The 13292-nt window shown below is 33.2% G+C and overlaps 1 long non-coding RNA gene across 1 annotated transcript; it reads right to left on the bottom strand.

Moving 5' to 3' along the window:
- Positions 1–7689: 7689 nt before the first annotated feature.
- Positions 7690–10962, bottom strand: LOC126828535 (uncharacterized). The gene is made up of 2 exons (XR_007683134.1): positions 10754–10962; positions 7690–9400 (listed from the first exon to the last, which is right to left on the bottom strand). It is a non-coding gene; the product is annotated as an uncharacterized LOC126828535 (long non-coding RNA).
- Positions 10963–13292: the final 2330 nt, after the last annotated feature.

The raw sequence follows: 13292 nt of genomic DNA, 5'->3' as shown, positions 1-13292 counted from the left end.
ACGCTGGCCCTGTCGGCGCCATATTCTGGTCCTGCCATCTGCAGTTGATATGCAATACCGACTCTCATCTGTGAACAGAACAGTTCTCCATTGCCTGTGATACAGCGCACAGACGCTAACCATTTGGCCATCCAACCCCCAATTAAAAACGAAAATAGGCCTATGGAATTAAAAGTTTCAATATGCATATAGCTTAGAATTTACAAATAACATTGATCCAGCTAATCTGTGAATATAGGAGAAATCAGACAATTTTGGTATTATTGTTCTACTGAAGTGAAGAGCAACCCATAAGTCTGTTCAGTCTTGTATGTATAAATTAAGATTATAGGAGACTCTTTATTACAGGTTCCTGTTATAGCTGGAGTAGTTGTTCTTTCTGTCTTGTTTCTATTGATAGTATGTTGTATCAGACGACGAAGGTGGGTACATACATAAATCATGTTTTTTTACCAATTATTAACTTAATGTAAAAATTTCCAAAGAACGAACCCTTCCTTGTGATGCTGTCTTTAAAAGTTTGATAAGATACTGTAAGCTTGCTATATATAAAGAAGTAAAAATCAAGACAATAGTATATTAGCCAAAACTTCTATCCTCAATAAATCATTTTATTTTATGATCAGTAGTGGAATACCGCGTTTTATCAGTGAAATAAAAGTGTTATTCCACTGGCTAGCAGTAGTCCATGTTGTTTTTACCTAAAATGATCGTAAAATCATAAAATAAATAGAACATTTGTCGTTTTGTCGTGAATAACATATTTTATTTCATCTCTAAGTTTTCTTGCTTCTCGATGAAATAAAATATGTTATTCACGACAAAACGACAAATATCCTCTATATATTGGCCTAATGAGTGAATAGAGAAACCTTCTGTTTGAGTATGTCTGCAATCTTGATGCTATAATATATCCCCCTTTAGTTATCCTTTTTATAATTAAAAATGTCTGCAACTTGTGTTTAATATATGAACATGTAAGGATATATCACGACTAGTGCTTCTAATAATGAGATAAAAATATTTAGACATAATATTCTTACCTCTTATATTTACAAGGTCAAGAGGTTATACATATGACAGGTTAGGCGAATATGATATGGCTGTCAATCAAAGGATGCAACAAGAAAGACAAGATAAGTTAAATGCTGTTAGAGGTAAGTTTGAATTACAAAAACCTGTCTGAGGAATGTGGAGTCACCGTGGCTCAGTAAGCAAGATGCTGGGTGAGCAAGTTTCCCCTTGTCAATGGTGTAGGGCAGACGGCCTGGCAAGGAACATTGCCCAGTCATTTGGACGGGACGAAACACAGAGGTCTCATATACACATTCAATATTGGCTTACACTTAAAAGGACCCTTGACAATTAGAATTCGAGGAATGGGCGGAAATGCTGCTGTCCGTCGAAAAATTTCCGTCATAGCACACAGCATGGTGTATGACCATCTTCATTAGCCCAGTTGGTGCAGAAATGTAGAACATTTTATTCCTAAGGTATGAGGGATAACTGGTAAACAAAATATAAACTGATCAAACAAGAGAAATTGACTTTAAAAACTGAATAATTAAATGTAATGTAACCTTAGATTATATATAGGTAATATCATGATTATTATTACTGTTTCAGATTCAGCATATATGAACTGTCAATTTTATTTGCGTTCCAATCCTCAATATGATAATGTACAACAACTTAAAGAACTTGGTAGCCGCATAGATAAACATTGGTTTAGAGTAACAGATAAGAAAACTAAAAGTGAAAGAATATTAAGCATCATGCCATTAAATCCTAAAATGGTCCTTCCCTTTACCCGAGCTACATGTAAAACTATGAAAGATCTGTTCTCCATTCTACAGGTAATTCTGAATTTTAGTGTCAAGAAATTTTAAAATTTTAGTGTCAAGAAATTTTAAAATTTTACTGTCAATAAATTTATACAGTTTTACTATTTCACTGTCAAAGATATTTACAATTTCACTGTCAAGAATTTAAAAAAAAAATTACTGTCAGCAATTTAAAAAAAAATACTGTCAAGAAGTTAACAAAATTACTACGAGAATTTAAAAAGATTACTATCAAGAATTTAAAAAAATTATTCTCAATAATTTTAATATTTACTATCATGAATTTAAAAAAATATATATATTTATGAATTAATAAGACTCAATTAGAATAAAAGAGAGAGAGAGAAATGGGGTTTAACGTCCACTCAACACAAACCAGGTCATTTCGGGACTAACATATGGTCTAATTTTATTTCAATAAATCGCTTGCGCATAGGGGTCTTTAGCAGTGGGGGGAAACCGGAGGACCCGGAGAAAACCCACGAGGTTGGACAGGCGACCCTACTCCTTGTCACATACAACCAGGGATTCGAAACCATGCCAGTTGACTCAATGACAGGCCTTATGATACAGCACACACGTGCTAACCATTCGGCCGTCCAACCCCCCCAATTAGAATAAACAATTATGTTTTTGTCTCCAGTCTTGTTCATTTTTTGTAACTCTATCAGCACTGCAGTGCTGAGTTTGCTAGTACTTAGAAATTAACAGAATGACATCCCTTTTCTCTCAAGTCTCCAAACATCCAGTAATTTTAAAACCATAACATCATGATAACCAACAATTGCCCACTGACAAAAGATAATTTGAGCTTTGATACATTTTTTAAGATAGTTTTTGATTCCCTTTGTTTCAGCATCCATACGTATTTCCGATGTGTGATTTTGATTTTTCATTGGAACAAAAATTGATTGTAACAGTTCAGCCTGTATCTATCAGAGGTTCTTTAAAAGATATTATATATCAGGTACTGTAGCAATGAAAATACATTTATATATAATATTCTATATATAGCCATTAAAGCTATTTGATATTTCATATTTTACATAGACATCAGCACTATTTATTAATAAGTACTTCTTACTGATCATTATGAAACTGTATCAAAGATTTTGCTCACACTTTCTTAAGTCCATATGTTTGTCCCTGATTTATCAGTCTGTTGTTTATCTTTCGGAGAAAGCAGAGGACTATTATTACGATTTTGTCCCTCGATTTGTCCGCCTGTCACACTTCTTAGGTAGAAAAGTCAGACTTAGTGTAGATGTTCATGATGAGCATTTTCTGCTTTGTAAAAAGATAAATAAGTGAGTAATTAAAAAGTTTCATATTTATTTTGGGAGGAAATCTGCCACACAGTTTTTTGTACATATACATGTACCTATACAATCAACTTTATATATTTGTATTTGTACATTACAGAGTAGATTTACTGACATGTTTTATGAGAAATATAATAAAAGATGTAGAGGTTTAGGTCTGGGTCAAGTTCAACATTTTGGTAGAGAGATTTTAGAGGTTTGTAGTACATGTATTATAATTTCCTTCTCCCTCAAACACAATGAAAAATTGTATATTTCCACAGAAATGAAACCAATTCCAATTCATATCTCATGAAATCATTGAGTATCATGTAGAAGATTTTGCTGGTATAGTAATCAATACAAAATGTTTAATTATCTCATTGATATAATTAAGTTGATATGCTATAGGCATCCATATTCTCACTAAACGAAATCTTCAATGCACTTAATATTCTAAATAATCTTTTAGGCTATGCTGTTTATGTCAGATAAGGGTTTTCCGTCCCATATTAGTCTACATTCTGGTAATATTATGTTTGAAAATGGTGCTTGCAGGTAAATGAAAGAATATGTTTTTCAAATATTATAACACTGCAATATTATTACAATAATAACACTTTCAGAGTTGAAACAATGGGTAAACTTTAAAAAAAGTTAAAACTCTGGAATTAATATTTGTTATTACATATTGTATGTGTGTGTATTTAGTTAAGATAGCATTAATGTTTATCATTACATACTGTATATATGAGTAGTTATCATTACATACTGAGTATATATGTGCATTATGTATTCTATTTGTTTAGATTAGCAGGATATGAAAATACATTACTTGGTAATACATCTAGAGTTTATCCACTAATCAAGAAAAAATTAAAGGAAGATAAAGATGCAGTTGACACTCTTTGTTTTGGTAATGTTACAGATATTATGATACTAATTTGTTAATATACATGTAATATCGTTCAAATTATAACTGGAGTTTAACCTATGTTCTCCAGTCAATTTCACCAGCCAGTCAGTCAAGAAGGGTAAATATGACTGAAATTAGACTCCTGATCTTAATAATCTCTATATCAGAATTGGTATATTTGAGACCAGCTCTGGCTAAATGAGAAACAGATTACAGTCCCCTGATTTGATATACAACACAACAAGAAAAATAAATTTGAGTTTTTGGCATATTTGTCCCTAGTAATGACATTAATTTGTATTTCCCTAAACACTCAAAGACCAAAACTTAGCAATATTGCTATAGAGTCCTACTTTGCTTCAGTAATGATGAATCTCCTCTTAAATAAATATTATGATGTTATCAACTTCTAAGTTGAATACCGGTATCTCAGCCATCTTTTCTAAGATAAATACATGTGTCACATACCAATTTATCCTTCTATTAATACAGAATTTACATTTATAGTATATGTTGCATTTTGATTTCATGAGACTCATAACTATCTTTATTTTTAAAGGTCATTTATTGTTTGAAATGAGCGCAGGTTATGAATTAGATTCTGCCCATCCTGAACCACAACATTTAGCAACCCAACAATCTCCTCAAATTGTACAGGTAGTATATCATATTCACTACATGTAATTAATATTACTGGGGGCTTCACCATCTACCTATTGTGAAGTGTACTTAGTACTATAACAACATATAGTATTTGAAGTAATTATCGGCCTGCTCTGATAAACACCCACCTGCTGACTTTGTTTGAAACAATAATAATCGCCCACCCTCTCATCATACATCAGCTTATCTAACTTCCTTAAAACGTTAACTTATAGATTTTTTGATTTTTTTATTCTGTCTTAATACACAATGTTTTATTCAATAAAATGAATTAGATTAAAACCAGAAATAAAGTTATATACAATAAATAATATATGAATAAATTGACATGGTAAATATATACAAATATACACATTTAAATTTGCTTCAGTCGCCATTGTTTTAAATTAGGAGAAAATGGTTAACATTCTCCTGGTCTTAAAATCGTCTAAATATTTAACATCATTTAGACAGTAAAGAAACCTGTCATCACTGTTTTAATTGATTAAGTTAGTTTCATTGTTTTCTATCCTTTTTTTTTAGATTTTGAATTTTATTTTTGGAGTGGATACTGGAAGATATCCATCTATAAGGGAGGTAAGAGCATGTATTGTATTTATTTTGGTGTGATTGTAAGACCCTTAATTCATACAATAAATTAGATATTTATTTTATATGTCACACTTTATTTATATGTAACTAGAATACAAAAAATGGGAACGTCTTTTTGAACAAATTTGGATGACAGTGTTTGGATGACAGTGTTTTTTTTATACCGCTGCCAAATTAAAATTTAACATTCTAACAGCCCTTTTCTAAATAATAATTAACTAAAGTTAGTATCATGCAGTTCTCTTTAAATTAATTTTTATTTAGATTGCCAAGCAAGACTTCTTTAGTATGGTGAGACTAGAAAGACTTTCAATGTTTAATCCAACACCGGTAAGTTGAATTTATTTTCACAGCAAGGATACCGATCTTTAAACATAAGTTCGAATTTTAGTAAAAATGTTTTAAAAATATCCAGAAGTTTCCTCCTAGAAGTTTTAAAATAATGTTTGACTAGCTAAAAGTGGCATTTCTTTATTATATTTATTTTATTTGCAGATTCATCTTAATCAAGCCATGAAATCTTTGTTAAAATCTTATAAAAAGGGCAAAGCCAAGTAAGTAATAAAACTTGTAATTATTACACAGTTGTAGTTATCATAGCTGATAAATAGTCAACACTTGTGAAATCATTTTACTCTAAGGATGCCCATGCTTGTATATCGATAATTAAGGGTTATTTTCAGGATATTGCTTGTCGCTATTATAAACTTGAATCATACTACAATTAATACCATTATTATTAACTAAAAGAATAAGTAATATGTAAATGAATTCCTGAAACAGTGTGAATAAACTGATGATGAAATAGATGTAGATGCTTGAAATGCGATGTTTGTGAAAGGTCATAGCCACACGATCCAAACACAAAATGTAAACCTTCCTCCAGCATCAGATCTTTCTAAAGTATTGTCTAAGAACCAGAATATTTCTTTTTGTATGACATATTGTTTTTCTTTTGTATAATTTCTATAAATTGCAAAATAGAATCTGTTGAAAAATGCTGGTATTTCTGTCATGATCCTTTTTAAAAAGTGAATTTTATCTTGCTTTACAGAAAGCCAGAATCAAACAAGAAAAAATCGCGCTCCAGGAGTGGATCAACAGGATCAAATAAAATGTATAAAACAACTCCCCCTCCACCACAAAATGTTCCGCCACCACCTCCCCCTCCCCCAGGGTTTTCTAGTAGTGTACCTCCCCCACCACCACCCCCGGTACAGTCTCCTCCTTCAGACTCGGGTAGACTAGCTTTATTATCGGATATACAGAAAGGTGCAGGTTTAAAGAAGACAATCACAAACGACAGGAGTGCTCCCAAAGTTTGATGACATATCTGTTGTTATAAACAGGGAATTGTGATCTTGCCTTATGTGCATGTGCCATGTTGTTTCTTTCTTAGTTTTGGTTGTATGATTGTTTTGGTTGTGTTGTACTTAATCCCCTGTGACAAAATCATTGTTATTTTTAATATAATAGATACCTGCCCTTTAAGACAAGGTGTTCAGAAATAAGCATAATTAAACAAGGCAAGTAAACTATATTAGGGGTACACTAGTTTCAGCCTTGCATCGCTTGACTCCCATGTCATTTTACCAATTTTTATGTAAACTTTTTTTAATTCTATAAAAGATGTGTTGGTCAATGAAGCCAGCCAAAGAAGGAAGAGGTTTTTAGTTTGATTTTCGATACAACTTATGCTTGTTTTGTTTTTGTATATATAACTCCAAAGAGCTAGTCATTTATCACAGACAATTAGAAATGTACAATACGAAATCTTTTTGTTATGAGAGAAATTTAATTTATTTATTTGTTCTTATTATCCAGAGCTATAGTTATCAACAGCAATGTTTTATCCCCCGGTTCCCTTATTTGATCCTTGCTAAATTTAGACATTGTCATATATTGTATTGACTAACAATTTGCACATTATTTGGATCAGAGTTTACCAATTAAATCACTTAAAAATGAAATATAATATATAACCTGTCATGATTATCCAAAAAGTGAGGGATGTTGGTTTTGTATTTTTTATTTTTTGTTTTGTAATTTTGACAATATATTCTAAAATCATGGATTATACATTTAAATACATGTATATATTTTAACTGACTTGGATGAGTTTTTTTAACGGGAGAGACAAGAAATGTTTAATTGTTTTACGCAAATTTTAAACATGTAAATATTGTATATGACACCTGAATAAAAAATCTCCACCTAATCAAAAAACACTTCCACTTTTTGATGTAAATTTTGCATTAGATTGAATCTGAAATAAAACAAAAATGTTTCTTGACCTTCAAACTTCATTAAATTTGTTATTATAATTTTATTTTTTAAATGGTACCTGTAATAATTTTTTTTTTCAAGTCATTATTAATGTTCTTTTTTTCCCCAAGGATTTAATTACATTGTATAAAAAAAATAATAGTATTATTTATACCCTTCGCCAAAAAGCAACAATTTATATATAATCAATTAAGATTATTGAAACTATTATATTTATTGGTTGCTGTATTTTATACATGTATGCATGTATCCCCTTTCATGATATTTTGTACATTTATGATATAAAATTTACAATATTTCAGACATAAATTTATCTTTGTAAATATGTAAATATAAAGATATAACACTATATTTCATGAACTGCTTCTACAAAATAAGTTCTGGTACACATTTGTTTAGTTGCCTGACAACTCTGTATAAAACAATCAAAAAAGTTGATATTTGATTTTAAATAAACTTTTATACAAATATGTTAATGTTATGTTTATAATATAAATTTGAGTTAATGTAAAATATGTACCTCGTCGTTGTGGCGTTGTTTCAGATGGTTCGACATGATGGTTCGGTGCCGAAATTGGAATTGTTGGTTGATCATCTCTGTCTAAATGATAGGCACCACAGTAAAAATGGGGGTGATAGTCATAAATAGATGAGACCGGTTTCCAAAAATGAAAAAGGAACCAGTGGGTAGTCATTTTCCTAGTAATGTCAGCTGTAAATGACTTTTTGTTTAGGGTGGCTGAAGTAAATTTCCTCCTGACCGGCATCCAGGCCTTGAAACATCATTGGCAAAAGTGTGTACAGCTCTAATGGGACTATGTAGAAAAAAAAATGGAAACCATTGACATCGTATAGGTCTTTCACAGATTGGCTTAAAACTTTTTAGCCAGCGCTCGTAGTCTACAGAGTACAGATCGACATTGTCTTTTTGAAGCTTTGTTATCAAACTTTTTGTTAATTAAATTAATCAGTGTATATCTGAGAAACCGGTAAATGTCTTTGACTATAGGACAAGACTTATGCAATGAAGTTTAACTACAGTTGTACATTGTTAAACATACACTCAAGACAAAATATGTCATTTTGGGACTAACATATGGTTCAATTTTATTTTAATCATTTACTTGCGATTGGGGTCTATAGTTGTGGGAGGAAACCGGAGAAAACCCACGAGGTTGGATTGGCGACCTACACCTTGTCACATACATACTTGACTCAATGGCAAGCCTTATGATATAATGCACACGCTTTAAGCCATTTAGCAACTCAACCCACCAAGCATAATAATAATATCTGACAACTAATTATTGATGTTGTAAAATTTGTTCTTATCACTACCGTTTGAAATCTAACTGACCAATTTGATTTCATCTTGGCAATCCGGTCCATATTTTGAATTGTCTGTGATGTTGGTGGGCAGTTAGTGTTGCAATAATTAGTCAATTGTGATTCTTGATAATTACTAGAAAATTTCTGTCATAACTAATCTTTTTCCCGAATAAATGCTTTATATGACACTAAAAGAGTCACTAATTAATTAAGCGCAGAGGCCATGACTGAGTTGTATGGGGGTGGAGTGTCAACAACTTCATCGTATACGGGTGGAGCTGATGGGTTAACAACTATTTCAGTCGGAACGCTGCTGTTCCTGTGATTAGACCTGGGTTCTCCTTCTTGTCTTGGTGTTGATGAGTGGTGTTTGTGGTGATGATGGTTTCTATTTGGTGATCTAGATCGGTGTTTTCTATTTGCTGCGTTCGGAACAAATAAGACATGTCCATTATGTCCACCAAGTTGATCTGAAAAGAAGTACAGCATCAATAAAGAATAATCTTCAATTTTTAAAAAGATAAAATTAAGCGGCCTGTTGCGCAGCCCCTTATTAGTGCGAATGTTTTATGTCAGGGCAATTTGTACCCTGCTTGACCATAATATTTGTTTGTCCAGGCCCAGATCCAGGATTTTGTTGGGGGGGGGGGGGGGGGGGCAAGCAAACATTGGAGCAAAGTGGTTTGGTATAGTCCCCATAGTCCTCGTCGCGGCCTCATTAAACAGAAACTAAAATCTGGGAATCCCATTGCTGACTGCAGGTGCTGGTCTGAACAGTGATGACCAGTCCCACTGGGGCTGAGGGGGGTGGGGGCACGGCCCCTGCCCCCCCCCCCATTCGGCGCCTGTCGTCAACCCAAGATACATGTTGAAGGAAGGGCATAGCCCATCAATACATTAGACTGATAACATTATAATTCTTTACGCAACAACCGTCAGCCACTAAGAACAATTTCTCGGTCACATATCTTTGCCACGCTGTAAAATCCTAGCTAGGACTATCATGACGTCTACGTCCAGTGTAATATATTTAAATAATGTTGTTATGATTGTTTACATAAATAAACAGTCATAATCTATGTAGAGTCGTCATCCACGCTCCCATCACAGTGGTTGCATTGCTTTTGTTTACAGAAACTAGTGGTCTATTGTCAAGTATTGTAAGATTTAGGATGACCCCACCCGTTAAACAAGTAGATTGCGCAATCTTGGTTAACTGCATGGTCATATGGGCGTATAAACTTAGCATAGAATTGTAAAAGAATTACAAAATAAAACGAAAGATTAAGATGTCAACTGAGGTATAATCAATTTCACTAAGAAAGTACATCTACCTTTTTCAAAAACACCCGATTAAAGATACATTTAGTTAAGATACTTTATGGCACTAGATAAAGAGCTGACAGTTCTCACCATAATAGTTAAAAACTAGATAATGTAAAGGGAATTTGTTGAAAGTTTCTCAGTCAAATTGATCGATTGAATTTGAGGCCTAGCCTCGATTATCATTATTAAAGTCGGTACGATAAAAATCATAGTCTCGATTATCCATTTCACGATTTAATCATGAATCAAGTTGAACAGCGAATCGGATCTTAATCATTCGAGAGTTGATTATGGTCTGGATACGTTAATTAATGTCTAATTAATAATTTAGATAACATTTCAGGCCTAAAGAAAGACCTGCAATAGGCAGATTTAGCTCTTGCATGTATGTTTAAGTGAATAGAAATATGCAATTGAGTTGAAACACTATGAATTACAATTGAATAGAACTATCATGTCTTATTTATAACCTAGGTCCGATATAACAAAATACATACCTTCGTGCATTGTAAATGGCGCTCCAGTTCCAGCCCTTACTGTTAATACTTTTTTCTTTTTGAAACAACATTTTTGTCGAAGATAAAGTTGCCAAATTGTGACCTTTAATGCTATCACTAATACCATTACAGTAACACCTATAAATATTCTCACCCAAGTTTCCATATCTGTCACTGATTAAGTTATACTATTTTATAATGTCCATATTGAAAATTCATCATACAACATGGTTTCTATTTAAACAGAGGTATAAGTGAGATAATGTATAGTCTATTTATATGTAATGAAAGGGTTACACACTGCCGTTCTTGTATACATAGAAAGGATTGAGAAAAACAAATAAATGCATCAAAAGACTGCATTTCGCAATTCCCCATACCGAATTGATTAAAAGCTGCGGATCTAACACAAGAAGTGGGGGGTAATTAAGCTCATGATCGCCATAAAAATTAACAGCATAATTCGACCCCCAGGTAAATTCCCTATTTACCTACAACAACCACTCACTGGAATAACAATTATCTAAATGGTCACTATGTGCTAATGCACTTTCGTGCATTAGCGCCCTATTGTTTATTGCATTGATACTTCTAATAAAACCAGTGATTAAACAGCAATATACTCGTGGAGCCCCACATCCTCGGTTACCCAGTGTACTCATTCCGTTCTACTCCACTATACCCTGGGTTAATCCATAGGGTTTCCACGATTTCAAATTATCTGCCCTGGCCTAGAATGTAGCTACAGTTTACGAACCAATCAGAAAACAGTTTACAAACCAAACGTTTCGCCTTCGTTTTTATAAGGGTGGATAACCGTCCATTTACTGAATGATGTATGTAAATAATGTATATATATGTGTTGTTGATTTCAAATATGTATAACATCTATATGTTTGACTTTTGTTATTATTATTACTATTCGTTCTTTGTCTGAAATATGTCATTCTGTTATGTTTATTATTGAACTTAATTATACTTGGCAATTTGATTCACATTAACCTGTCTATGATATCACGTGGACATAAAATTCCGGGAACGAACGAACGATTCTAAATAAAACTAATGACCATACATTATTATATGAACGTCCGGTCTTCATTAACATAATATATAATTGGTTATTAATAATTACGCTTTTAGAATAGGCCAACTCCTAACATTGTCCGATGAGAGTTACTTCCCTTTGCCAACTTCCTTTTCAATTAACGATTTATGGGATTGGTCGATAAAAATAGCACAACCATCAAGGGCGGATAACTTGAAAACGTGTCTCCACCATAGATTAACCCAGGGTATAGTGGAGTAGAACGGAATGAGTACACTGGGTAACCGAGGATGGGAGCCCCACGACAGCTGCTCAGCGAGCCGATGCGTGAACATAGCTTATTCTATCAAAAACGACTGCATGATACAACAACAGTCTACAAAACCAAAACTGTTTGAATAGGTAGACATGCACCAACATTCTTAACTTTTTATACGCCCACATTTTCACGTGGATGTATATTGTCGCCATCCGTGTCCGTCCGTCCGTCCGTTCACATTTTGTTTGTGGACACTCTACAGGGTCACAACTTTTATCCAACTTTTATCCAACTTGAAATATAGGCTTATATCCTGAATATCTCGGTTCCTTTCTCTATTGACAAGTATCGGACCTGGATTATGGTCCCTGATTGTACGAAAAATTTAGGTTGTGGACACTCTAGAGGTCACAATTTATATCCGATTTTGGTGAAACTTAAAATATATGTTTATTATAAAAAGATCTCGGTTGCTGGATTATGGTGTCTGAATATACGAAAAATCGCGTCTTTATCCTGTAGACCCCCTAGCTAGATGTCACAATTTTTATCCGATTTTAAAAACCGTTCAAATATATCACTGTACACCATAATAATCGTTCCCCGTACGCAAATAGTGTAAAAGTATGTAATAACCAGTTGTGAACCTACTAGAGTTCACAATAATATTTTTATCCGATTTTGATGAAACTTAAAATATATTGTTCCATATCGGACCATACATCCGGGATTGTGGCACCTGATTGTACGAAAAATCGCGATATTAGTTTGTGAACCCTCTAGAGATCAGAATTTTTATCCTATATTGATGAAATTTAGAATATAATTATGTTTATTACTCCAAGATCTCGCTCCGTGTGATATTGACGCATGCCAGTTTGTAGCATTCTGAATTATAGCCCCTTGTACGAAATACGCCTTTGTTTAGCTTATCTCTGTCCATCTCTTGTGTATCGTGCATGGCAACAGCTTGTTTAAACATCACAAGAACTGTTAGTCTAAATTTGATGAAAGTTATGGGGCACCTTGTCACATTCCTATTTGATGAAAGTTATGGAGCACATAATCATATTGTGTAGGACACCAACCACAATAATTTATCCTCGGGCAATGTGCAAGCGGAAGGATTAACCCAGAAAGAAGGAGGTGTTATTTCCAAGTAATGTGGTGTTCCTTGAGACTAACAGCATTGAATCAATTGTTGACTTAAACGTAAAACATAAAAATATGAC

This window comes from Patella vulgata, chromosome 7 (assembly GCF_932274485.2).
Source record: "Patella vulgata chromosome 7, xgPatVulg1.2, whole genome shotgun sequence".
Classification (NCBI taxonomy): domain Eukaryota; kingdom Metazoa; phylum Mollusca; class Gastropoda; family Patellidae; genus Patella; species Patella vulgata.
This window is presented reverse-complemented; position numbering and strand designations above follow the sequence as displayed.